Here is a 27,322-nt window from a genome sequence, read left to right as displayed (position 1 = left end):
TATTTATTTATTTATTTATTTATTTATTTATTTATTTATTTATTTATTTATTTATTCGCTGACACTACACCTAAAGGACCTCTAACAAGGGTATTGCACAGACGGGAAGTGGCGATGGGGAGCGAGAATACGATGGAACACAAGCAATGCTCAGATGCAAGAAAACAGAAAATCATGCGCATAATCAGTGCTCAACCTCAATACAATTTGGAGACACAAATAATACAGTCAGTTTTCCCAAGTTAAACAATTTATAAATATATATGAACAAACGTTTTCAACCCCAGTGCGCATAACCTTCAGTAATTTGTTTTTAACTTGTTCAGTAGCAATATGCATTGGCAGTTATTTGAGTCCACCATTGTGCGGCATAAATGAAAGTACGAAACGAAATTAACGACACTGTGGGCGCTTAATAATTTTTTTAAGGTGGCGGCACTTGAATGGGGGGGGAATATTCAGAGTAAATAAAACGAGCACCAGGATTTTGCAAGGATTCTGGATTTGATATTAGGCTGGCTTTATGACAGGTCCGAAATGGCTTTAGGTGTATGTGGTTATAGGCCGGATTAAAGTGTCAAACGCTGCCTTTCTTAAATGTCACAGTGTCTGCTTTATATTACATTTTAATAACCAAGAAGACCAGTCAGCGGATGTGAGTATGAGGTTGATATGATGCTGCTACGTTAGGTCAGACTGAATGTGAAGGCCGAGGTGTTTTCTAGGTAAATACGAGCTGAAGTGCTTGGTTATTCAGCGAGTAATAACTACCAAAAGAGTGGTGACGCTAATGAAGGACATAAACTTGCTTTTAGAAGCATGTGGTGACATAAAACATGCTGTGCACTAGAAATTATTTGTGTCACGGTCGGAGTGCAGCCTTAAGCAGTTATCATCGGATGAAATGTTAGGATACGTTACACCATCACCAGCAAAGAGTGGAACTTGGGATGATACAGATTTCGGTATATCATTAATATAAACTATAGGAAGAGTAGAAGACCAAGAAACTTATCTTAAGGCTTGCCAAAGGTAATCGATATGGAGGAAGAGCTCAGGTAAGAGGTAATCTGGAAGAAAGAAAGGCTTTTCAAAAGGAAATGAAGTTAGGGTGAATGTTAGCGTGTTCAAGCTTTAGTAATAGTGTTTGGTATAGAGGGTGGTCAAAAGCTTTAGCGATGTCGAAAAACACTGCGTAGACCTGGTCGGGCGTCCCTGCCAAGTCATCGGGCGTCCCTGCCAAGTAAAGGCCTCCCTTATCTTTCCCGCTCACCTCTTATGCTGTTCCTCTCCCATCTCGCTCCTGCCAAAATAAACGCTCTACAGGCTTGGTCAAGGCAATTTAAAGTTACCGCGTTCCACTGCTCCAGGCCGGGTGCCTCCATGCCAGAGCTGCTGTACGGCGTAGACGCACGTGAATCGAGGCACCCTACTACAACGTTTATAGAACCACGTTCCCCTGCTCCACGTACGTTCCAAGCAGAAGGTGGAACCTATCTAGCGGAGCCTTTTATTATTGTTGCAGTTCGATTTCTTAAAATTACGTCAACAGCTATAGTGGCGCGGGCGACAGCAGGGCGAAGGAGTAAATTTTTTTTTCGGCAGGGGATGTAGTATTGCATTTGCTGTCGCAAAAATCAAGCATCCATGAATTTTTTTAATAAAGGAACACTGCAAATGTCACTCATGTGTTAATTTTTTTTACCTCATAATTGCGTAATGTTTTGTTTTTGTTCAACAATGTTAACAAGTATAAACATTGCCACCGGACTTAGACGTTAAAATTTGGTGGTGGGTATGTAAACTTATTGTGCAGATTTTGTTTCACTTTGGTCGTACGGCCGAAGGAAGTGACCGGCATACAGACAGAAAGACCAAAATTATCGCGTTCAAGTAGCCCAAGAAAGGCTGTCGTCTCAAAAAATGGGCTGGTGATTACGATACCCTTTAATGCGAAATTCGGGCGCAGCGGTTTAGCTGTTTTGGCGGGGGGAAAATATGTTGGCGCAAGGATTTCAGACAGACACAGATGTATGGTTACAGAAAACTTTTGTTTGCAGCGGCTGACAAAGCACAAGCACTGGTTCCCTCTCTCATTGTTCAGCACTCACTCGCGTGTTCTCCCGACGGTAGCGATGGTGAGCCTCTGCGTCGGCGGCGCGAAGTGCGTCTCAGGAAGGGACCGAGAACTGCGTCTTAGGAAGCGAACGCACATCATCGTCACGCGCACGCTCCCCCTAATGTTTTCGCCAAGCGTCGCGCAGACGAGCGCCTCGTTCGGTCTCAGCATACCCCCCCCCCCCCCTCTCCGCACACTTACGGAGAAGCGTCATGTTAAGCCGCCACGGTGAACCGCCCACTCCTCACAATTCGGCGACAGTTTCCTTTTTTGCTTTCTTTCACTCTTCGGTCTTGCCATCGTTCGGCCAGTCACTACGACGACGGCGACGCCGCTCAGCACAGGAATGTGCGCCAAAGCGCTACGCCCTAAAACAGCGGAGGTGTGAGCACAATGAGCATGCGCCCGTTGTGCTCACATTCGAGAAGGCGCGAAAGCCGGCTTCACTGTGATATTATCCCATCTGCGGTGGTGCACCCTATACAGGTGATGTAGTTTTTTTTCTTTGTATTTTTTTTTACTTGTACAGCTCCGCTGGTAAAAAAACTATGCCAATTCATTTTGTTTTAAACACCGTGAGGCACAACACAACTCCCCACTCGTAGAAAATGTTCAAGTCCAACCCTGTAAACGGTTAAAAAATACCTCTAAAGTTACAATCTTTCACACCCGTTTTCTCAGTTTAAGGTCTTTTAAACCATTTTTCTTAGTTGGAGGTCTTTCACACCCATTTTCTTAGTTTCCAACACCCTGATTTGTAGCTTTACACCCATGTTACAAAAAGGGTGTTGAAATCATGAACTCCCTTATTGGTGGGTGTTGAAAGGGTGTGAAATAGGTGTTTGATATTTAAAATTTCATGACTTATTGAGTATAATAACCACCTCACGATTAAAAAGGTTTTGCCAATCCGCAAGCTGACTTGTATATGCTCACATAAAAAAGCATAATTCAAAAATTAGCGCTAAAATATCTAATTTTTGCGACAAGCCCACCAACTCTATATAGGACTTTTCTCTGCTGGCTATAAAAGCAACAAGACCAGATGTATTTCTAACGTGACACGTTATCTCTCGTGACCGGTTTCACCGTCGGATGGTTGCGTGGCTGAGAAGTTCTTCTGACGTGAGACCGCCTGGCGAGATTCGGCATTGTGCGTTCCTCACGGTGCCCGCACTGCGGGCGCACTGAAACTTTAGAACATGCCTTGTTTCAGTGTCGATTAGCGGCACCGTTTTGGACTGTGTTAAGCAGGTTTTTTGGTGTCACACTTAGAATGAGCACACGTTCAAATGACGTGTTGTTGAACTTCCTGATGTGTGCTGGTGCTTTTATATTGCAGCGAAATCGTGGTGCCACGTATCTTCGCGCCCGACCGCAACGGGCGATGTTTCCACTGCTGTGGCGTGTACGGTCGATCCTCCTGAGTCACTTATAAAATCAGTTGGCAGCTCTAGGCGAAGACCCCTTTCTGTTATGCTTGTCCACTAGCTTTATAGTGGTCAGGAACAACATCCTGAGCATTACTAGTGTACCGTATTGAGTTTCAGCTAGTTTCTGAACTCCTTCTGTGAATACCTCTGAACTTTCTGTGGATTGATTTTGGAGTAGCTTGTTTCACCACCACAGACATTTGTTGCGCAAAGTGTTGACTGCCCAGAGTACTTTAAAACTGATTGTTTTTTTTTATGTTTTTAGGGCAGCGCTGTTACCACTAGTCGCTGTGCGCTGATATGTGGTTGTGTAATAATTTTTTTTTCACACCGTCGCGCTTTATAGTGGTCAAGCGAAACATCCTGACCATTTCACTAACGCCGTATTGAGTTCGGTATAGTTTATGAACTCTTTCTTTGAACACTGGTAAACTTTGCGTGACGATTTGTAGTAGCTTGTTGCCCACCCCAAATAATTTTTGTGCAGTTCGTATAATGACCATGTTACATGAAAACTGATTGGATTGGAAAACTGATTCTATTATTAGGGCAGCGTTGTTACCACTAGTCGCTGCGCCCTGATATGTGGGTTATAATAAATTCTCTTTACACCTCTGTCGCTTTCTCGGACCATGGTTTGGTAGCATGCTCCCTCAAAATTAACCCCGAAATCAAGGGAAAGGTCGGCAGTCGTTGGCTGATGAACACCAAGGCCCTGGACAGCGCGGCGTTCACCGATCGTTTAAGAGGGGAGATCGAAGCGCTCAACGCTTCAACCGTCGACGCAGTTGGGGGGGGGGGGGGGGGGGGGAGATGCTTTAAGTCAAAGCTGTAGCAATCGCAATCGGGCAACAGGACATGCAAGACAGAAAGGCGAAATTAAGATGACTGGTGAAATATCTGCGCTGCCTTGTAGAAGCAGATGAGGAGAGACCGGGAGAGTTCGCAGAGGATATTCACAGCGTCAAAGAAGAAATCCGGTCTGAGCTCAAAAAACGGTCTTGGGGGGGCTCTTGTGCGGAGCAGGGAGCAAAGAGTGGTGTCCGACGCGCAGCCGTCGAAGCTTTTCGTTGCTTTTGAGCGAGCAAGGACCGCACCTGAAACAACTTCCCAGGAGAACCAGTCTGGTGGCATTATCCGGATAGTGGGAGCGGGGAGGTGGCGACTGGCTTCAGTGAGTACTACGCTAAGCTGTTTTCCTGGCGCTCCAAGCTTGACGATCATCCACCGGATGTCCTTGGTAACCTTACAAAAATCCCAGAAGACGTTAGAGCCACAATAAACTGCCCGATAACGGTCGAAGAGATAAAACCGGCAACAAAAAAATGTCAAATAATAAGTTAACGGGACCTGACGGGATTGTTTCGGAAGTCTTCCAGGTATTTCCTGAAGAGATCCGTCCTATTTTGTAATCTGCTTCAATAATATCCAAAACACAAAACTGCGTCTGCCACCTTCAATGCGGAGCAGTAATTTGGTCCTCATACCCAAAAAATGCTTCCACGACATGGTACCGAATGGGGAAGACTTCAAACCCATCAGTTTGCTGTCGACAAACCACAAAATCCCAGCCCGTATCCTGGCCCAACGACTTGAGATGGCCTTCAGTAGTGTGGTGGGCCCACATCAGACATGCGGATTGAGGGGCCGCCGCATTAACACTAACCTGCACCGCATGAGAACTGTCTGTGAGGCGGCAGAGTCGGCATTCTCCCCTTGGCTGTCTTACAAATCGATCTCAGAAAGGCCTTTGACCAAGTAGACCATGGCTTTCTACTGATGCTCCTCCGTCGGTGTGGGATAGGGGATGAAATTTGGGAGTGGATACAGACATGCGACACCGAAATCACAGCTAACATAATCATGGATGCAGAGGTGGGGAACCCCATAGACGTGGGTAGGTCGGTCCGGCAAGGCTACTCCCATTGTCTTTGCATTGTACACAAAACAACTTTGTAGGATAGCATTGGCGTCGAGGTCAATCAAAGGCCTAGTCCTCAGCAACAAAGACCTAACATCTTGGCTTATGCAGATGATGTTCGTTCGTATGCACATCGAGAGAGCAGGCCAAAGAGGTCGTAGCGCTCGCGGAAACATTCTGTCGCTTTTCGGGTGCTCAGCTCAACCCTACGAAGTCAAAGGGAGCATGGCTGGGCGAATGGCTCAGCATACCACAACAACTCTACGGAATTCGATGGAGGAAGGTCATCGCCTGCTATCTCTGGGGCAATCTAGACAACGGCTCTGCTATTGCCCCCCGCTGACAGTCGAAAGTGGCAGCCGCCGGAAGGAAATTGGAGCCCTGGAGAGCGAGACACACAGCCTTCTTCTCAAGGGCACATGGATGCAATGCCGTGGTATATCCGACCATGCTGTACGCGGCCCGAGTCTCTACCATCGATGCAGGCTCAGTCTCCAACCTTCACAGGACGTTCCCAGTATATCTCTGGCGGTCCACATAAGAGCCTATGCTCCGCGCCTACATTTTCTGGAGTGAGGAAGCTGGGGGTCTTGGTCTTGTTAATGGGGAGCTTCAGCTGACAGTGGAGCGATTTATGTAGTTCGGAGGCTGTCGTGGTGGTTTTCTCCAGTTGGTTCTGTAAAGTGTAGGCGGCCTACACCTGACACCATGGCCGTAACAACAGCGGAACTTGCATATGGCACCCGCGCAGCTTAAGTCTTTGTTTCTGTTGCACTGTATTGTTAAGATGAATCACCAACTAGCCCAATACTACACTCTGTTTTACAGAGAAGTGGCGGGGCAGTGGCCGTCTTGCAGGTACTTTTCTCTTGGGAGTCCCTGTGCGCAGTTAAACCGAGGAAGCTCTACTAGGACTTGGTGGAACAGATCCTCCCACCCCCCCCTGTACCGCTCACCAAACCTAGGCCACCCGAAAAGTTACGTCCTACGGCGAGTGCGGAGCTCCTAGTTCCAACGAGTTCTTCCGCTTGCACACAGCGGTTCTCCTACTAAGGCAAGGCAGGAGTAGCGGGGTTTCTTCCTTCCTAGAGGGGCCCACTGTCTGCTATGTGGAAGGTGGGAGACGCCTGAGCATGTATTTGTAGAGTGCGATACGGCTTCATATTTCTGGGACGAGATGCAGTGCACCTTTGACATGCAATGACAGTTTACCTGGATGAACCTGAGGTTCTTAGATGTGAACATGGAATTCCCAATCCTCCGCGACTGTATCCATGTCATGTGTCTCCACTCTCTATGAAGTGCAAGAGTTGATGTTGTTGAATGCGCAGAACGCCTTCGGCCGAGCGGTTTTTGCACGCCTTCGGCCGCTCGCGCCCGTTCGGCCGAGCGGCCGAACGGGCGCGAGCGGTTTTTGTATTTTAGATGCGACGCTGAGAGGAGCATCTCGTGCCGGCGGCACTGTCCTGCGTGCGTCGGCGTCCGCGTCCGCACAGCTGCGTCTCTCCTCCGCTCACCCCCTCTGCTCTCTCCGATAGCGAACACTCTCTCTCAACAACTGCGGGCGTGCTGCGCGCGGCGCTGCGCGCGGCTGCGCACTGTGCGCATGTGCAGTACTCTCTCTCTCCGCGGTCTCCTCTCCTTCGGGTGCGCTGCGCATAGAAGCGGCCGGTCTCTCAGTCGACGGTCGTCCGCGCTTGCTCTCTTGCCGTACCCGACGATTGCTTGATGCGACGCCAATGGAACCCCCTTCAGCGTCGCATCACACCAGGGTTCCCGCGAGGGGAGGTGGGCGTAATTTTTTGGATCGAAAGGTTGTTTTGCAAGCACATATTTTTTATTTCCTATCGCAAAAATCAAGCACGTCAGGTATTTTGAATTAAAAGAACACTGCAAATACCAGCTAACTATTGATGTTTTGCCTAAAATATGCGTAATGTTTTGATGTTGACAATTAGGAAGTATGTTTCTATATTTAGGGGTTTGGCAAAGTTTTGCTATATAAACTTCTCTTTTAACAATTCCATTGCTTTTTTCGGGGGACTGAATCGAGGGACAGACAGACAGACAGACAGACAGACAGACAGACAGACAGACAGACAGACAGACAGACAGACCAAAATTTTCCAGGTTAAGTAAGCCAAAAAAGACTTCAAAATTTTAACTGCGTTTAAGAGGAACGGAATACCCGTCCTTGTAAAAATCTCAGTAATAGCTGCAGTGTACAGAACGTTCAAAATGGCAGCCGGTGAAGGATCTTTACGAATAAAAAGAGGGGCGGAATCACCATTCAAAAGTTCCCCGCATTGAAATTTAGACCTTATCGGTTAGAAATTTGGACTCTTTCGGTTGCATAACTTTTTGGATTAATCATTTGCCACAAACTACGGGCACTGCTCGGATGCATCGATGATAAATTATGGCAAAATAATGAGAGCGACTAAATTTTAACGGTGACTGGTACTCACTCTTGCAGTATTTGTTGCACTGTTGCAATATCTAAACTCTTTTTTATTGTTTTACAGCTGGACCTGCAGAGTAAGCCAAAATTCTCAGCGCTTTGGGTATGTGGTGGGACTGGTATAAATGTATTTATCAGAGCAGTATGGGTATTTTCAACAGTAATTAAGTTTTTTAGACCGCGCGCTGCGGTTATTGACGAATTGCTGATATAAAATGCGCATAATGCAGAGTTTATGGTATTGTAGTTGCCACTTAGCGATTTTTTTTCCCGATGAGTGACCGAATAAGTTTTTTTTTGCAATAATGAAATGATCTAAAAGCACCCAAAACCGTATTTTCTGAGCAAGCATCGGGTTTGACAGAATTTAGTTTGATAGGGGGCTTGGCAGCCTTGGTGGGGTTTATTGCAAGGGTAGAACTGATATTTATAGAGAAATGAGTAAGGTCACTGGATTCCACCCGGAAAAGAGTAATTGTCGTGACACGTTTCTTTGGTTGCACCCCGTCACTTGTTTTACTATTCCCTAGGCTTGCTCCGCATTACCCTTGTTTCGTTTGACTGCATATGTTTAATATAATTTTATTGCTTTTCTGATCAATTCAACTGGCGACTTCAGTACTACTTGAATCAGTTATAATAACAGCTGTATACTTTCTAAGTTATCCATTTGCTCTGACGCCGTTGTTGTTTGTATTTAGTGTATCTCAAATATATTCGGTTGCCCATGGAACATACGCTCTACATAAATGTGTTTCGGAATTCGTTTGTGGCCTGCTAGACTTTCTTCTCAAGGAGGTAGGTGAAAGTTTTCCCATTAAATTCTAACATCAGTATAACTCAGGTTTTCAAAATTGATGCATTCCAGACATAATTATTCCCATAATGTATTCCCACGTCCCACTGCGGCATTCACAGACGTCCACGAAAGGCTTTGCTTTCCGTTTTTGATTTGTTCAAGTAACTCGTATTCGAACTTGCACGCACGTAACATCAAGCACCCGGAAATTTTCCGCCTTTTACACAGCTGTTACACTGCTGTTCTTTTTTATGCCAGGTTCATCTCTAAGAGCAATTTTTGGTTTAGGGGCGGCGCCCCATTGGGGCTCGGGCTGTTGGTGTCTCATATTGTAGCATTATGATGGGGTCACGGTACTAAACACCGGGACACTCTGTTTCCAACGCCTCGCGCTACAACGTAACGCGTACTAAACGTGTATTATGGATGAAACCGGTTCAAAATAAACTAACATGATTTAAATATTTCTGTAATGCTCCCAGTCCGCTTCAGAAAATCGCCAAGCAAAAGCAGAAGCTGTTTGTATACGGGCTGTAGTTTGTGTTACATCAAGTACCCACCGCCGCTTGACGCTAGGCCTCATCGGGGGTGGTCGGTCGAAGCAAGAAAAGGCCTACTTACCTGGTGTCGGGGCCTCCTTGATCCCCGAGCCTTGAGGATATATAGGTATATTGCCGTCAAACAATCGCGTCCCCGACGAAATCAGTGGAACATTCTGAGCCACATGTACACGAAACTAACAGAAAACCTGGAAGCAGAGTTCTTTTTCTTGGGGAAAGAAGAGTTTCTCAGAAAATGGTCTTGTCCTTTCATTGAGGTCCAAAGCGGACTATTGCACCTGAGTTGCACTACAATACACGGGTTACGTTTCACGGGAACATGGGGAGGCTTGTAAAAGGCGCAGGCGCCTCGGGCAGGGAGACTTCCCTCGCGCACCCGGGTTTTTGACGCTTCACTCTACTGCAAAGTGCGCGTGCTCGCAGATCTAAGCCGCGTACTTGTGTGTTCGTAGGTGTAAGTCATGTGTCGCGGATGTAAACCGCGTGTTTGTGTTGCTACTGCCAAAGGCAGCTCCAATTGTATTCTGTAAATAGAGGTCATCTTTTAGGTATTCAATAAGTTTTGGCTCCCCCAAATGGAAAAGGTGGGCTAAATAAGTGTATGTGGTAAGCTAACAAACCACGAATGCTTTGTATTTGTGCATGTCGAAAAATAGACCTTGGGTAAATAAAACATCTTGTGTAAAGGGAGCGGGTGCCTGGGAAGAAGAATGGTCCCCCCCCCCCCCCCAGGACACTGGCTGCCCTCTCAGTGCAAAATTCATGTACTAAGAAGTGTACGCCATTTGTAATTGTGTTCATACAGTGATAGTTCTTGCCCCATTTCGTGGAAAGTACCTGTTTTGTTAACAGCAAGGAGCGACGTCGTTCTGGAGTGTAACGGACGGACCGAGTGTGTGTACGCGGGAAAGTGTAACCACGAGTGTTTTGTACCGGCCTTTGTAACAGGAGAAAAATAAAAATTCCTTATATACATGAAAACTGATTGGATAATTTCCTGTTCTTAGGACGGCGCTGTAATCGCTAGTCACTGCCCCCTGATATGTGGGTTATAATAATTTTTTTTTTACCCACCGCTCCCCCCCCCCTGCCCTACTAACACACTCAGCGCGTAGAAGTATATCCCCTTTCCCCCTCGCGGTTTTCCCCTTGCAGTTGTAAACAAGTGCGCGCATCCAGCGATCCAGCGATGGAGGAGAGCGCATAACACTCCGTCCCGCGCGGCCTAGCCCTGCATAAGTGCAGCGCGGGGCGCTTAATGTGAGAGGCGGCGGCCGGCACACGGAGAGGAGAGTGCATTTGGACTGTGTATTTACCGCAGCTTTGCAGCGCTCGTAGAGTGGTTCTGTGGGAAATCCTGGTCTTTCTGTGCGTCAACGCATGGTGTAGCGAGCGCACAAGGTCTAACGTGACATCTGTAACTACTTTGCATATTTCCAGTCAACTGTATATCGGCTGAGGGGCCAGTAAGGACGATCACTCCTTGAAGGTACGTACTGAAGGAGCTGACGCTTTTCACAACATTGTGATGACTAGCGTGGACCTGTGGGTGCGATGTGTTAACACAAAGCACTCACAGGTCCAGCGGGGTTTTTCTTGATACTTGAACGTAACTTTGATTACGTAAACGTGACGATGCGCGCCTCTGTCCGTCCTAGCAACGTCGCCAGAGCGTCAGTTTGTATTGTGTCCAGTCATTAGATGCTGGGTGTGCTGAAGTATACGACCTGGTTGCGACCTGTTACGACCTGGTTGCAATGCGTGTGAAGTGTGTGAACTTTACTGGTTTTTGTAGTTAGCAGCTGGAGTTAACGATCTAACTCGGGTCTAAGCTCTGACGCGTAAAGCTAACGATGTCGTGATTATGTTGTGAACATGGATCCTTGTGTTCTCTATGACCGCAGAAAAGTCTTAAAAAAATTATTCCTCCGTGACAAGTGCTTGAAACATGTGTATCTGTAACTTGGATGTAATAAATTTCTCTTTAAGGACGAGGACGAGGACGGTCGCAACGGGCGATGTTGCCACTGCTGGGGCGTGTCCGGTAGATTCTGATGAGTCATTTGGAGCACGAGTTGGCAGCTCTGGGAGAAGAAGCCTTCCTTTTGGGCTGGTCTACGCGCTTTATAGCGGTCAGGAGCAACATCCTGAGCGTTTCTCTAGCGCCGTATTGAGTTTAGTATAGTTTATAAACTCTTTCTTTGAACGCTGGTGAACTTTGTGTGACTTTATTTGTAGCAGCTTGTTGCACACCCGTAACAATTTTTGTGCAGTGTGTAGAATGACCATGTTACATGAAAACTCGTTGGATAATTTTCTGTTGTTAAGGAAGCACTGTTACAACTAGTCGCTGCGCCCTGATATGTGGGTTATAATAAGTTCTCTTTACCCCCCCCCCCCCCCCCTTCGCCTCATGGCCGAGGCGCGGGCATTGCACTGCGCTCACATTGATCCCTGCCACCACCCCAAACTGGAGCAGATGGCGCATGCAAATTGCTTAAATCCGGTTCAATGCAAGATAAGGCGCCACCAACTCAGCAAGCGCATGATTCCTCCTCTCACCGGCGCTTCTCTGGCGCCCAATCACGCGCGCCGTGCGGCAAGCGAGAGACTTACAACCTCTGAATATACTTATACATTGCATACTTCGCCCCTCCCCAGGTTTCACGTTAGTGGACATGGCCCGGGATGCTTTTTGCTGGACAAAGATACTAACAAACGAAATTAGGCACATTTTGCTGATGTAGTGTTTATTCATTTTTTTCTTGGTGGCTTTCAACACCAGTACCTGGCTTTAATACGGGCAAAATGAGCAGGACGTCGTAACTGAAAAAGCGCCGAAAAAACTGAAAATACGGGTTCGTGTTTGCCTTTTCGGAGTACGCGTATTATAACTTCTATGTCTGGTTCTTGAAATTCTGTTTGCAGTGAAGAACATGTAGGTTTCATTTTCTTGGCTGGGTGGCTACGTCGGAGCAGACGGATGGGGAGGACTTGAAAGGCGGGAAGGGGGTTGATGGCGCTTCCTTTTTCGCATCCAGCGACGTCCATTGTGGACTAACAAAAAGATGCGGTTATTTGTGATTCTACTGATTGCTCTGGTGGAGATGTGAACTGCATTGAATATGGAGATGAGGTCGTAGTTTTCATTGTCTTGGCTGTGTTTATTCCCTAAACGAACTTCTCTAATTTCTTGGTTATTCTTTTGACCCTTGTTATGAACGCCAAGCCTCCCATTTCCTATATTTTCTTAAATTTCTTCTTAAGGGCACACTATTTCCTCTTTCAGTTAAAAATTTTGGCCCTTCACCTCAGCGGGACCGTATACCTACTCAGGTAATAATGACAATTTAAGCCTTCAATTCCTGGAACATTATTTTGGTAAACTCACTGACGTCATCCTATACTCTAACTATTTTTCTATAACCTCTGCTGTGTCTTTCTAATGTTCATCTTGCTCCTCTCTAACCTAGTTTTCAGTTCAGAAAACTCTTCGACCGGTTCTTTCACCGTGGATCTGTTGCCGTGGCTCATGACAAAGGCGTTGTACTCTCAAGCACGAGACAGAGGGTTCCCGGCCGCGATGGCCGTTGTTATGATGGGGGCCAAAAACGAAAACTCCCGTGCCAGAGATTTTGACACACGTGGAAGTTCTCCTGGCGCTCTAAATTATTCCGTAGGCCTCCACTACGGCGCGCCTTGTAGGTCGGGTATAGCTACGGCGCGTGAAACCCGAATTCCACCTCTTTTTACATCACCATGTTAGATTTTTTTTTGCATTGTTAAATCAGGAAGCCAGAACGTTTCGGAAAAATGAATATACACAAACGCACCTGCATGTAACAAAGTGGCCGTTCAGCTGCTCAATTCAACGCAGAAATTTGGGATAGTTGGTGAAACGACTTCGACATTGCAAAAAGCCCAACAAGACGGGGACACCAGAAGGGGCACTTAAACCGGACGGGCGCTTGTCCTGTGTGAGTGTCCCTTCTGGTGTCTCCGTCTTGTGCCGCTTTTTACGATGTCGAAGCAGCTGCTCAATCTTGCGGCGGCCTACCCTCTCCTGAACCAGTGCCCCTTATTTGAGGCTGGTGTTTCAATGGCTGCCGTGTGGCGCCACTTGCTACCAAGGCCTCTCCAGATGCGGCTATTAGTCAAGACAGGTTGCGAGGCGATGGGCTCGATACAGTGATCCACAAGCAGAACAAACCGACGCAGGCGTCAGGGTAAGCTCTCCGAAACAGTGTTCAAGTCTGGGTAGTTTTGGGCGCCGAAGCTACACTCTAAATTTTTTTCACACATAGTAAGCGTGAAACACGCTCCTTTGCGCCGTAAACTTGGTTTTGAGCACCACCAGACTCTAAATACGCGTGATTTTCTTCGATATAAGCGTGAAGCGGGTTGGGAAAACCCGCATTAATTTTCTTTTACGCGTGATGCAAGACTGCGTGCGTGTAAACCTTATAAATCACGCTAAGAAAAATCTCGCGCCAGCGATCGCGCCTTTCCTAATCACGCATATACATATCTTGATACATATCCACAACGGAGCCGTGGGGCGCGCTGCTGCATGTTGCTGCGAAACTCCAGGGATTTGATGACGAGTTAGTACAGTTCCTTATAGCTATCTATAAAGACAATAGAGTGCACCTTACTAAGGAAGGACAGAAATGCGCCCAGCAGGTCAACATCCATCGGGGACTGAAACAGGGATGCCCTTTGAGCCCAATACTGTTCATGCTTAACATGGCAGGGTTAGAAAAGAAACTGGACGAAAGTCAAATAGGGTATAGCCTAACCCATATGCTGCAAGGCGAAGTGGTACAACAGCATATTCCGGGAATGCTATTCGCAGACGACATTGTTTTTTTAGCTGATAACCAAACCGATATGCAGCGGCTAATAAATACTAGCGGCCAGGAAGCCACTGACCTCGGGTTAAATTTCAGTGCAGAAAAATGAGGAATAATGGTTTTCAATGACGCTACCACTGATGTAGTGTCTATCCAGCAAGGCGAATTACCTAGAGTGAAGGAATATAAATATTTGGGAGTGTGGATAAACGAAGGGGATAACTACTTAAGAACTCACGAGGAGCAACTTAAGGTTAAGGGAAAGAGAAACGCAGCTATAATGAAGCATAGAGCTCTGTGGGGGTATAACAAATATGAAGTAGTAAGAGGAATGTGGAAAGGAGTAATGGTTCCGGGTCTCACGTTTGCGAATGCTGTACTCTGCTTAAAATCAGACGTTCTATCAGGCCTTGAAGTAAACCAGAGAACGGTAGGACGTTTGGCCTTAGGCGCGCATGGAAAAACAACTAACGAAGCAATTCAGGGAGATATGGGCTGGGCGTCGTTTGAAGTTAGAGAAGCTCAGAGTAAAATATGCTTTGAGATGAGGTTGAGGGCAATGGATCAACGAAGGTGGGCAGCTAAGGTTTATAGGTACCTATACTTGAAAAGCGTGGGCACGCAGTGGTTAAGAAAGACCAGAAGGCTATCGATGAAATACGGAAAGAACAGTGGACAATCCAAAACAGCCAAGGTAACCAAAAAAAAAAGGCAAGGCAGATTGAAACGAATAAATGGAGTGGAGGGAAAAAATGGAAGCTAAAACGTCGTTAGAGATGTACAGGACTGAGAAATTGGACATCAGAAAGGAAAATTTCTACGACAATTCCCAGGGCAATGCTTTGCTTTTTGAGGCTAGAGCAGGTTGCCTGCGAACTAAGAGTTTTGTGGGGAAGTATTCACAAAATGATGGGGTATGCGTGGCCTGCGGAAAAGAAACAGAAACTATGCGGCACATAGTGTTAGAATGTGAGGGTATCCATCCAAATCTACATGAAGGGAATATTGGGCTTCCAGAAGCCCTAGGATTTAAGGGTATCAGAGAGGAAGTTAACTTCAAGGCTGTCGAGGGGACGAAAAGAAGATTAGAATGCTGGTGGACGAAAAGCAGAGAGGGGAATATTGCCTAGGACAGTCACCACCTGTTACAGGAAAAAAAAAAGTATTTCGGGCCTAATAAGCTTTGTGCCTGCCGTAGCGCTAGTATTAAACCAAGAGTGTAAAACATGGTTATATTAGTCCTTTTTGGTAATATGACATGCATCACCCCGCTTCAAGGGGAAACCAATAGCAATCATCATCATCATCATCATCATCAGCGACTTGCGCTTCTTTTCTTTATTTTGTTATGGGAAGGGATTGAAAGCTGGCGCTCACTTCCCCGATTTTGAAGGGAAAACGGAGTTAGAGCCGTTGGAGGCATCGGCCGAAGTAGGCGGTTTGTGTGTCGTGTCTTTCTCCCATTCACGTGTGTACTGCGTGGAGTGTTCGCGTTTTTGTAGTAAAACGTGATGAAGGAACAATCTGATGGGTGATTTGACCTTCACTGGGTGATGTGGTGTGCGTGCGGTTGGTGCGAGAACGCCGAGTGTCGACTGCCGGGAATTCTCGGGCGACACGGCGCCGTTCACTACGAACTCGACTTTTCCGGCCGGATGACGTTTTTACAGTGGGCAGTCAGCTATCATGCACGGTCGCTTGGAATATCCAGGTGAGCAAATTATTTCGTAATGTCTTTGCTGATAATATAGTGAACTATTTTCTTAATAGAGCTGTTTTATAGTATTGTGTTGATCTACATATTGACCTCGGAACTTCACATTAGTTAGTGTCAGGCCTATGTCTCTATGTAGCTTCTGTTGGACACGGATCACGCGGTTGACCGGGAAAGTTGAGAAGAAAGAAGGAAGGGGTACGTTTCTCGTTGTTGTGGCTCGGAGTAGTTTCTCTCGTTCGCCGTCCGGTTTCCGTGGGTCTCGGCGTATGGCGTTCGTAATCTTTGGCTTGTTGGCGGTGAACTTCGTACCCGCGCTTGCGGTTCGCGTCGGTGGCCGTTCTCGGGCGAGGAGGCGCTACACCGCGGGTGATGGAGCCGCCTGCTCTTTCCATCTTCCGCGGAGCAGTTCGAAAATGACGAAAAATACCGCCTAACGCAAATTCACACAGTCGACGCGGACATGACGAAGCGCTGAAAAACGTGTTCCATTGTACAGAAGCGCCGCTTTATGGCCGCATTAAAAATGTACTCGTTTGTGCTGCACATCACGGCAGTAGTTAGCGTGTTGTATGAGAGTGCAAACGCATTGAATGAAGCCGCTTTTTGTTTTCGCCTGGTTTCACCCGTGGACATCGTTTGCCGGTGCACTGTATGAGGCGACGTGAAGCAGCTGGTGTGCGGCAGAACCCAGAGAAATTGTGAAGTTGCAACTGGACACGCCACTAGAAAAAGCCTTGGTGCTGTGTTTGTGTGTGTGTTACATAAAGGACGTTACGTATCTGTCTGCTTTCAGGCAGTTAATAAGATTCGTTCAAGTAGTGGTCACACGTGATGGCATCGACGAAATTTCATGGGCGCTAAAAATGCTGCGCGATTTGTCGAGGAAGCTACATCTCGCCTGAGTTAAGTTCATAACAGTATTCACGTGCTGCTTTAAAGCGGCATCAACACTTCATCCGGAGCCTATTTTATAGTTCCCGTCTGTCATTCTCAGATTTCTCTGTTTGGAAGCATTCTTGTAAGTTATTGTGAATAAAAAGTTTCACTCAAATTTGAAATCTGTTTAAATTTCTTTGGTTCTAAACATTGATTCCAAATCTCCACCTTCGCAGCAATCCTCAACAGACTTCCTCACTTAATTTTTTTTACAAACGTATGGATATAGGTGCCGAAAGAATGCACATCACAGGCTTAATTTTATGGGATTCGGTAGGTGCAGTTGTTCAAGATGCTTCATGAACGCTTGTTTTGCACTGCCTTCAATGGCGTTTGGGTTTATCACAACCAAAATTCAGCGCGATTCATAAACCCCCTTGTTCTGCAAACACTACTATGTTTGTGGCCATGTAGAACGAAGAATTAACGCCCTACTCGTAACGTGAGGCTTGTCGATCCGGGACTGGCGACCTTCTTAACGCTTAGTGAAGGGGAAAAAGAGGATTTGCCCTTGCCTAATTCGGCATACTCCAGCGGTGTATAAGACGCCTCTGACCGTCAGAAATCATTTTTAAAGAAAGCTAAAATAAGCTCACGTTTGTTTTGCCGTATTTATGTGCTTGGTGGGTGCTCCAATCTACCCAGACCATAATTACGGCACAGGAACTATTGTCGTCTTTCTGTTTTCCTTCTAATCGATTTCTGATGGTCAGAGAGGTGTCTTATACACCGCTGGAGAATGCCGCATCAGGTAAGGACAATCCTTTTCTTCCCCTTCACTACGCGTTAAAAAGGTTGTCAGACACGGATGGCAAGCGTGAGCCCTTAGCGTGATAATTCACCACGCCTAAAGTAAGCGTGCAAAAAATGTCTTGCACTGACGCGTGGCAAGCATTACTCATCCCGCGAGTCACGCTTAGAAAGCGTGATTTTTCAGCGTGAAAACACGTCACGCTTGTAACAAGCGTGCGAAAAATCGTCGACACTCACGCTTGTTAAGCGTGAAAAAATTCAGAGTGTACACCTGGTATACGGGTATCGCCGTAGTGGTGGGCTACGAATTGATTTTGACCATCTTGATAGCTTTAACGTGCGCCGATATCTCAATACACGGCGTTTTCGTTATTATCTTCCATCAGAAAAAAAATTTAAGGAAGCTTGCACTCACGCGCAAGACGTGAATGGCGAAGCTGTTGTAGGTGAGCATTGCCGGACACATAGTTAAGTTTCAGAATCATTGCTGATTGCAGAGTTGCGGTGCTAGTAATCGTCATCATATGCATCGAAGAGATCGTCGTCTTCTTCGCGGCGAGTGGTGGATGCAAAGTCATCCTCAGCATTGTAGACTTCCACTAGCTCAACTGGCCAAGCTTGCTCTAAGTCCCGCAAGACTTGAACCACGGCGAAGCTGCGGGATTTCGTAATACGTGAGCACTGGAATCATCACCACGCATTTGTACAAGTTTGAAATTGTTTATTTACATGTTTGTTGCTGTTTTGTACTGTAGTAGTAATCGTCATATGAACCGATATCGTCGTGTTCCTCATGCCAAGCATTACATGCGCGGTAGCGCTGGACGTCTGCGCTGGAGTTCTTTTTTTTTTTTTTTTTTGCTAAAGCCATTGCGCGAGCCGGGGACTCGGCGGTCGCCGTGTGGCACGTGCTTACGAGCGCTCGGCACTTCCTTGGTATTTTTCCCTGCCTCACCGAACTTACGGTTTATGCAACAGCTCCGCTTAAAACCGCCCCACCGGCCGGGATCCAACCCACGTCCTTGAGCTCAGTAGCACAACGCCTAAGTGCGCTAAGCCACCGCGGCGAGAGCACCCTAGAGCGCTCTAAAAGCGCGAACCTGCATGAAACAATGTAGCAGTTCAGCTTCTCAATCTTGCGGTTGTTTAAGAATCATACCCGAGATTCTGTTATATTCTGAAACTCGAGAGAACGTTTCGATTTCCTTAATTCAGTGTACTTCGCGACGTCCGAGCTGCAGTTTATTTTTCGTTAACACTGCTCCTGCACTCATTGTGCATTGGTGGATTTACCTAGTCAGGTAATGTTACGTACCATTGTTCCTACTCATTGATTGCAAGAATTAACAAAAAATTAAATTACAAATACGCTTCCAAGAACAGTACCCGGAGAAACGGGGACTGAAATTAGAGGCAGCTCCTACCATCGAGTCCCTTGAATCGGCGGGGCTTTAATGTGCAGTGAATGTGCACACAGCCTGAAAGTAATTTGGACGCGGATGGTGGTCCCTGCTTGGATGTAGAGCTCCTTGGAACGCGCTGCAATTACACGGAGGCTAATGATGAGCGGATTGCGCGCGCCACGAGTGGTCGTGGCCGGCGGTAGGTTAACCGTAGAGTGAGTGGGCAAGCGTAATTAGCAGCAGTCGCTTGTCCTTAATTTGATCCACGATGTTGTAAATGCTTCCTACACCGTGATTTGATCGTTGTTAATGGGGCCGTACTCACAGATTGTATCTTAACACGCTGGCAAGAATGATAAATGAAAATTTAAAGTAATGTATTAAGTTTACGTTTATTTTCGGCTAAACATTGCGATAGACAAAGGCACGAAAGCCGCTAGTACGAGCAAAGCCTTCGCCGTGTTCATATTTGAGCCCCGGCATTTTGCATCATGAAGTGTCTCTTGGCGATGGAAACTTTGAAAAGCTATTCAGTACACGCGAACAAAGCACTGTCCCTGGGGACAACTTACAGCAGCCTTCGAAAAACTTCACGTAATAGGAAATTTGCCTTAAAAGGCACTAAAGTTAATCAGTCAACTACTGTTTTTTGTCGCATTGCATAGACTGACTCAAATAAACACGCTTTTCATCGTTCATCCGGTCGATCAAGCAGTATTTAATAGGAAAAAAATACCATGCGACATTTGCGGCGACCGCAACAACTACACCAGATGACGCGCATTCGCCCTGAGATGTCATTAGACGGTGTCTAAGGAAGGGTACCAACTAGTTTTTTTTTTTTTTCAGTGCAACAACACGCTTGGCATCCGACATTATCGTTGGATGGGCATTCTCGATATCTCAGGAATCGGCATACTGCGCTTTTGTCATGCCGTCGGCTGCTGAATGGGTCAGATAAGCCTGCCAGCGCCACTTTGAATTGTAACATTCACTAGCTGAGGCGGACGCAGTAGCTGAAAGCCCTCGGCGTCATCGGAGACGCCGAACTGCAAGGCGAGTCCATCCACTACGAAAAAAAAAAAAAAGCAGGCTGCAAGGACGCTTCGTTCCGGGAATATAAATTACAACTTAGTGATAACACAAACTGCATGAAATTAACAGTTTGGGTGCAATACACAAAAAGAATGCGGTGATTTTGCTTGCGTTCTTCTTTTTGTTTTTGTTTTCCGCGCTTGTTTCGTCGTAGTGAACCATTAAAGGCTGCAACAAACTCGTAAATGGTCTCTTCAGAAAAGACCAACCGGTGCGAAGGTTTTTTTTATTTATTTATCATTCGTCATTTATGAAGTAGCATCATCGAGCGGACGGAATAGTACTTGCATCAGTGGCTCCGCGACTACGTCGCTGAGCACAAGGTAGCTAGTCTGATTTCGAGTGTGTGCGTGTGCGTGGGAGTGCGCGCGTGCTTGCGTACGCGCGTGCGTCCGTCCGTTAGTCCGAGGCTCCAGTGCACGTTTAGCAAGTTTGCAGCAATCTATTACTATGCAACTCATTTCCGTGGTCTCGAGCCCCATTACCAAAAGTGTGTTATAATTAGCCCCAATTAAACTTCGTAATACGCTCTTGAAGTAGTTCGGAGCACAATGGGCATTTAATTCATACAGCACAAGGAACAGACGGAGACCCACCTACCCGAGCACGTACACTCAGGAGCAAATGTTTACGGACCACGAAAGCAGCAATTTTGGTTATTCTCTGCTGCACGGCAGTCCGGGGTACTATGTGCGGTGTTTTTCATTACTTCAGTAACTATACGATATGTCGCATGCACACGCCAGTTTGTCGGGCTACTACCGGTAGAGAAATAACCTAAAATTGCCAGTTTTCTGGTCCGTAAACTTTGACTCGGGGCTGCACCTTTCGCTATAAGAAGAACTGCGAACGATCGCTGTGCATGAGTAGTACGGAACTTCAAATAAAGCCTCGTCGATGAACTACAGTGTCACCAGGCCCTCCGAGGCTCACCGAACCGACAGCGCTAGCTGAACGAATGCGCGCTGCCCGTGATTGCTAAGAAGGACTTCCTTTCATTATTAAAGCGAAGCTTTCTTGGTCACACCGATGTCGGTGTCTTAACAAAAACGCACAGCAGAAAAACCAACTTTACAGAATGGGAGGGCACATCATAATGATGATGATGATGATGATGACTATAATGATGAAACAAGAAAAAAATGCTTCCAGTGGTTGGAATCGAACCTGGGTTCCTCGCGTCATGAAGCCGACATCCATCATATTGCGCCATTACCGCAATCAGGTCGCTAAGCATTTCATTTTGGGTTCGTGGCGCCGGTGTTGGCTTTGGAGTTTGGCTAGTTGCAGTGGACTCAGGCTTTGGACTTTAGCAGTTTGGATTTCTGAGAACAATAGGTTTGTGGAGGAAGGGGGGGGGGGGACGCTCAGCTTTTTTTCGAGGTGTTCGTTTTCTGTCGTCAGAGTCTGGACCTTGTCTCTCAGGTGGTTTTCACTTTGATCGTTGACTCTATCTTTGATGGCAACAGCTTCGAATTTGACACTTTTCCGTTTGATTTTCGCCCGCAAGAAACCTGCGCGTTTCAACCATCGTCGTCGTTAAATGGAGGGGCCTAAGATTTTTAGTATCAAGCAAGAAAGCGGCTTAATCACAACCTAATAAGCTACGTAAAATCTGCCCTAGTTTAACAAGAAGATGGTGAGCAATTGGCGTGCCTGCGGCCTGAACCGCAAGAAGCATGTCTCGTGCATGACGGGGGAGAATTTTTCAGTCCCATTTTTTTGTAGCCAGTGGTACATAGACCAGAGAAGGCGTCGGATAAACACCAGGCTTGGAGAGCATGATTGGTCGCGGGAAAAACAGTCTTAGTTCCCTACCTCCCCACTGCCGCCTTCCCGGGTGTCTCCCTGTCGACCGCAACAGGGTTTTTAAGCTCAAAGCCTTACATGTCTCGCTGGAAGGTTGACCTGGAATCACCGCGGCGTCGGCATGCATGGTACGAAAACCCTGCGAAGGCCAGATGTGAGCCAAAGCATGCCAGCCATGAATAAGAGATGATTAATGACAAAACAGATGAATAATGGTGTAGCCCTAAGCTAGCACATCAGGATGGCTTGGTTCTGCTGTCTCACCCTTCAAATGACACTATTCTCCGTTTTCTTTCTGCCGACGCACGGCCGGGCTGAGGCGGCGTCCGCCGCTCTAGCCCGGCCATGGCCGATGCTGCGTTCCAGAGATTCTGCCAGCCGTTAATTCGCGGGGGCGGCGTTCCGAACGCAGCAGCGTCGGCCATGGCGCCCCCGCGAGTTAACGGCTGGCGGCCGCCGCTGTAGCCCGGCTATGGCCGACGCTGCTGCGTTCCGGACGCCGCCCCCGTGAATTAACGGCTGGCAAAATCTCTGGTTTTCCTCTTTATAGAGCCAGGTGTGAGAATGCAAGAGATGTCACATGGGCAATTGTTGTGGGTGTAGTTTAAGGCTTTGCTTTCCAATCACCTTCACAGCGTAGATTGGAGCCAATTTGATTTAGAGGATGGGGCCCCAGGTCTTCACAGTAGTAGCCCAATGCGCTACTAGTGGTTACTGCCCGTTGCCAGCGGTAGAAAGTTGTAGTCCTCGTCGTTGTTCCTTTCTTTTATGACACATACCCACTGAGGGGGATGGCCAGGAATCGGAAGCTTTTAGGTGCTAATGTTCCTCGTTCACAAAATTCACAAAACTCTGAATTGGAAACGTAACACTTCTACCTTAGTGCGTGCCTAGCGCCGTAACAGGAAGAAAGTAAGTAGAATAAAGAGATCCAAACTAGGTGCAGCAGAACAGAAACAGGTCGAAGTAATTATGGCCAAAAAAATTTAGTGCCCTTTCACTCATTGAAGAAGGATTACCTGCGAAGCTTGACGCAGTCCACGGAGTGCACAAAACAAAAGACGTTTGCTTGTCATTTGCGATTGGGCATACTTCCTCGCCGATTAGCGGAATGATGCTTGGAAGACTTGAGCTCTATTCTAGCGGACAAACATGTGGCTGTCTGTTTCCCTTCCACGTTGTAGACATCTTACTGTCTGTGTACTACACCAACCCAATCCGCTCTTCCAACGAGGACACCGGAAAGGTCGCTTTGGGCAGTTCGACACCCACGTTTAAACCGTCCGTCAGCACAATGGACATGTCATCAGTGCGGGCATAAAACCTATAGCTGCGCATGCATGCCCCCCCCCCCCCCCCCCCCCATCACTTTACTCCCAACCCCCGCACGCATAAACCGGTAACCGGCTATGTGCGCGTGCATGCTTAGAAATGAAAGACACTGAAAATGTCGAAAATGTCGCTGTCAAAGCTCTTCAAGCTGAACAAAAAATATTGGTTCAGGTCGGCGGTCCAAGCAGAAAAGTGTCTGTTTATCCGGGATGGATTCACAGCTACTCGACGAGCTGGAACTTGTGGCGGCAACGGCGGCGGCGGTAGCGGCTTTTTGTTGTTTTCGCGCCCATTCGCGGTTCTGTTCGGGCCGACACTTCTTCAATTCCCGCTCTTCTTCCTTCGAGCGAAAAACATGCGTTCGTCCAATAGAAAGTTAAAACCTGGAAGGACTTGAGCTTTTTTTAGCGGACCAACATGTTGCTGTTCGTTTCCCTGCCCGTAGGCATATTACTGTATGTGTCACACACCAACCCAAACCCAAACCGCTCGACCGCAGAGGACAGCTGACAGGTCGCATTGAGCCGTGAGACTTCGCTGTTTACATTTTACAGCCCAACGGTCAGGTCATCGGTACCAGCATGAAGCATATAGCTGTACGTGCACGCTCCCCTATTTCTCCCTTCAACCCGTGCACGCATAAACCGGAAACCGGTGACGGGCGCGTGCTTAGGCGTGAAATACAAAAATGCCCTTGTGTACGAGATTTCGTAGTACGTTAAAGATCGCTAGGTGATCAAAATTAAACCGGAGCCCTCCACTACGGCGCGCCTCATCGCCTGCGTTGCGTCGGCGCGTTAAACCCCAAAATCAATCAATCAATCAATAGGCGTGAAATACACCGGCGAGAATGTAACTAAAAATCGTTCCAAGACGAAGGAAAATTGTGGGCTCACGTTGGCGTTAAAATCCGGCAAGTTGCTCTTCATCCGTGAAGGATTCACCCCTACTCGACAAGGTGGAATTTCAGGCGCCGACGGCGGCGGCTAAACATTCGGAAGCAGCGGTTTTTTGTCGTATAATGGTGCTGCCGCCATTATCTGCCCATTGAACAACTTGTGAAAGAGGCACCGGTGGTGGCGAGGGGAATAACCGTTCTGAAAGAGGGCTCGGCAGATGGGAGGAGAAGCGCCGGAGAGCACGCCGAGTAAAGCGGCTTCACCGCTGTTGCTGTTGCTTAGACATATGCTGTTGCTTAGCAGTAAAAACGAAAGCAAAGAAAGAGATGCGGATGCTATGTCGCTGGAAATAAAAATATTGATAAATATAAGCAAGCTTTCGCCTTCAAAGCACGTAGGCAGACTTAAGTGCCCCGATGAAATTTTTCTACTTTCGCGCTGTTTAATTCAAGAATAGCGGCTCACTACTTCGGAAGGAACGTTACACGCCCCATTAAAAGCACGCATTAGTAGAGACTGGGCGGGGATTAACTTGAACACATATTGTTATAATCTCGCAAAAGCTACATATAAATTGTTTTGACTCCTCGTTTACTGTGTTCAGTGAGCATAACTTCATTGCGCTAGTACTAAAATACTCCGAGTGATGCGTTTATTCAATTTCTAATTGGGATTTTGCTTCAAACTGGTATTGTGCTTCCGGGCACAATCCCAGCACGATGAATTTATTTAGAAAACCTTGATATATTGGTACACTTCATTAACCAAATCAGATTGTTCTGTGGTATGTGCTGGGGCAAGATATGGTTCTGCATCGGTGTTGACTACAGCTCCGCTCGCGCAGAAACACTGTTTGAAGTAGTGAAGGAGGAAGAAGTAAGCTTTCCCGAACAACCGGCCGCCTGTCTTCTCTTCACCCGCATTTTAACAGCTGCTTCGTTTTGATACGGCAGTGGGCTCTACCGTGAGTTGAAGGGCATTTGTGACGGGGATGACTGGCCTGCCCTTTTTCGACCCCACCACCTCCGGTCAGTAGAGTGACGAAACTGGCTCACGCTCCTTACTTTCCAGCACCAGGATCAGTCAGGCCCTGCACGAATGGTTCCCAGACGAGACCCGGGGCATTCCAGTCCTGGAGTAAGCCCCCCCCCCGCTCTCCCCACGGGAGTTCTAGGGCCAGCCCATCAGTGCCAACCAGTGCACCGACAAGCAAGCGGCCACGTATATCCCCCCCTGCTCCCCCCACGGGAGTTCTAGGGCCAGCCCACCAGTGCCAACCACTGCACTGACAAGCAAGCAGCCACGTACATCCACCCCCCGCTCCCCCCACGGGAGTTCTAGGGCCAACCCACCAGTGCCAACCAGTGCACCGACAAGCAAGCAGCCACGTACATCCACCCCCCCTCGCTCCCCCCACGGGAGTTCCAGGGCTAACCCACCAGTGCCAACCACTGCACAGACAAGCAAGCAGCCAAGTATATCCACCCCCCCCCCCGCTCCCCCCAAGGGAATTCTAGGGCCAACCCACCAGTGCCAACCACTGCACCGACAAGCAAGCATCCACGTACATCCACCCCCCGCTCCCCCACGGGAGTTCTAGGGCCAACCCACCAGTGCCAACCACTGCACCGACAAGCAAGCAGCCACGTACATCCACCCCCCCTCGCTCCCCCCACGGGAGTTCCAGGGCTAACCCACCAGTGCCAACCACTCCACAGACAAGCAAGCAGCCAAGTATATCCAACCCCCCGCTCCCCCCAAGGGAATTCTAGGGCCAACCGACCAGTGCCAACCACTGCACCGACAAGCAAGCAGCTACGTATATCCACCCCCCCCCCCCCCCGCTCCCCCCACGGGAGTTCTAGGGCCAACCCACTAGTGCCAACCACTGCACCGACAAGCAAGCAGCCACGTATATCCACCCCCCGCTCCCCCCACGGGAGTTCTAGGGACAGCCCACCAGTGCTAACCACTGCACCGACAAGCAAGCAGCCACGTATATCCACCAGCTGTGCCAAACCATCTAAGGTCTCCCCCGAGGTTGGAGGTAAGTCATCTGGACTTGCAATTCCTAGAACCTGTTGGAGAAGTACTACGTGGAGGTCTAGATTGCTGACTTTGGATCATCCGCGCAGCCCACTTCCTCGAGGCGGCAGACGATGTGTGGAACCTTTACTACCTACCCGCGGGGAGGGTCCGCGGCAAAGTGTACGACGAGAAGTTGGATCACTGGGCGTCGGCCATACTGATCTACGGGTATCTTGGTCGTAAAGCCGTCCTTCGAGTCCTTCAATGCTCAGGAGACGTATCGGCGCGAATCATTTCCGCCGCACGCTGGGGACCAAGGCCGGAAGATTCTGAAGAAGCTCTTCAAGGGACAGTCTTCTTGCCTAATTTTCCATGACGGAGTCAGGGTCCATCCCGGGGTTAAAAAAATGGGGGCAAGACCGTAAAGTTTAAGACGTTGGGGGCAAGGGCATATTCAGCTAGCCTGGTTTCACGTGAAGGATCTGAGGCTCAAGAAAATAATACATGATCTGATATGGTCCGGAAGCACTCTATTGATATGAAACCGAATTATTGACCCTTGAAGGGTAGTAATATTTACTAATCATTGTATTCCAGGCATCCCTCGAGTAACCATTGCGAATTTTTATTTTTACTGTGATAAGCATGAAGTAACAAGGCACCGGAGTTGAATTCACGCAATTGAGGTACAATTAACCTGCCTATGCAACCCTACGGGCACGGTAAAACCCGTCCTGTAATTACACAAGTCACACCCATTGATGGACATGCGTTCACAGTGGGCTGCTAGCAATGCTGTAACAGGAGACGCAAATAACCTTTGCAGCATTAAGGAAAACAAATTGTTCCACAGAGGTTGCGTCCCAATTGTTCTGTACTGTTCAAAAGTTGGGATGCTCCAACTACGGTATGACCCACGAAGGAAGCATACATTCCTGCCCATAAAGAGTAGTCTAATTGGTAGGCTGCAGAGCACGCGTACATGATTGAAATAATGGGCCCGGGTATTTAAAAGCGTCGGTGAATCCCCCACTGCGTGTTGTGCTAATCTTTGGGCATGTATTAATTCGCTTGAAAACCAGCAGTTTATTTTCGGGAATGCACCAGCCTAGGCCAAAAGTTTGGCTTTGAGGTCTTACGACATCCTCCGGTACTCGCAGCTTGACTTGCAATGAGTACAATGAGTACATTTTCGAATGAATAC

Source organism: Haemaphysalis longicornis, unplaced genomic scaffold (genome assembly GCF_048455015.1).
Source record: "Haemaphysalis longicornis isolate Haplotype H1 unplaced genomic scaffold, Haemaphysalis longicornis Haplotype H1 scaffold_1, whole genome shotgun sequence".
In the NCBI taxonomy this organism is placed as follows: domain Eukaryota; kingdom Metazoa; phylum Arthropoda; class Arachnida; order Ixodida; family Ixodidae; genus Haemaphysalis; species Haemaphysalis longicornis.
This window is presented reverse-complemented; position numbering follows the sequence as displayed.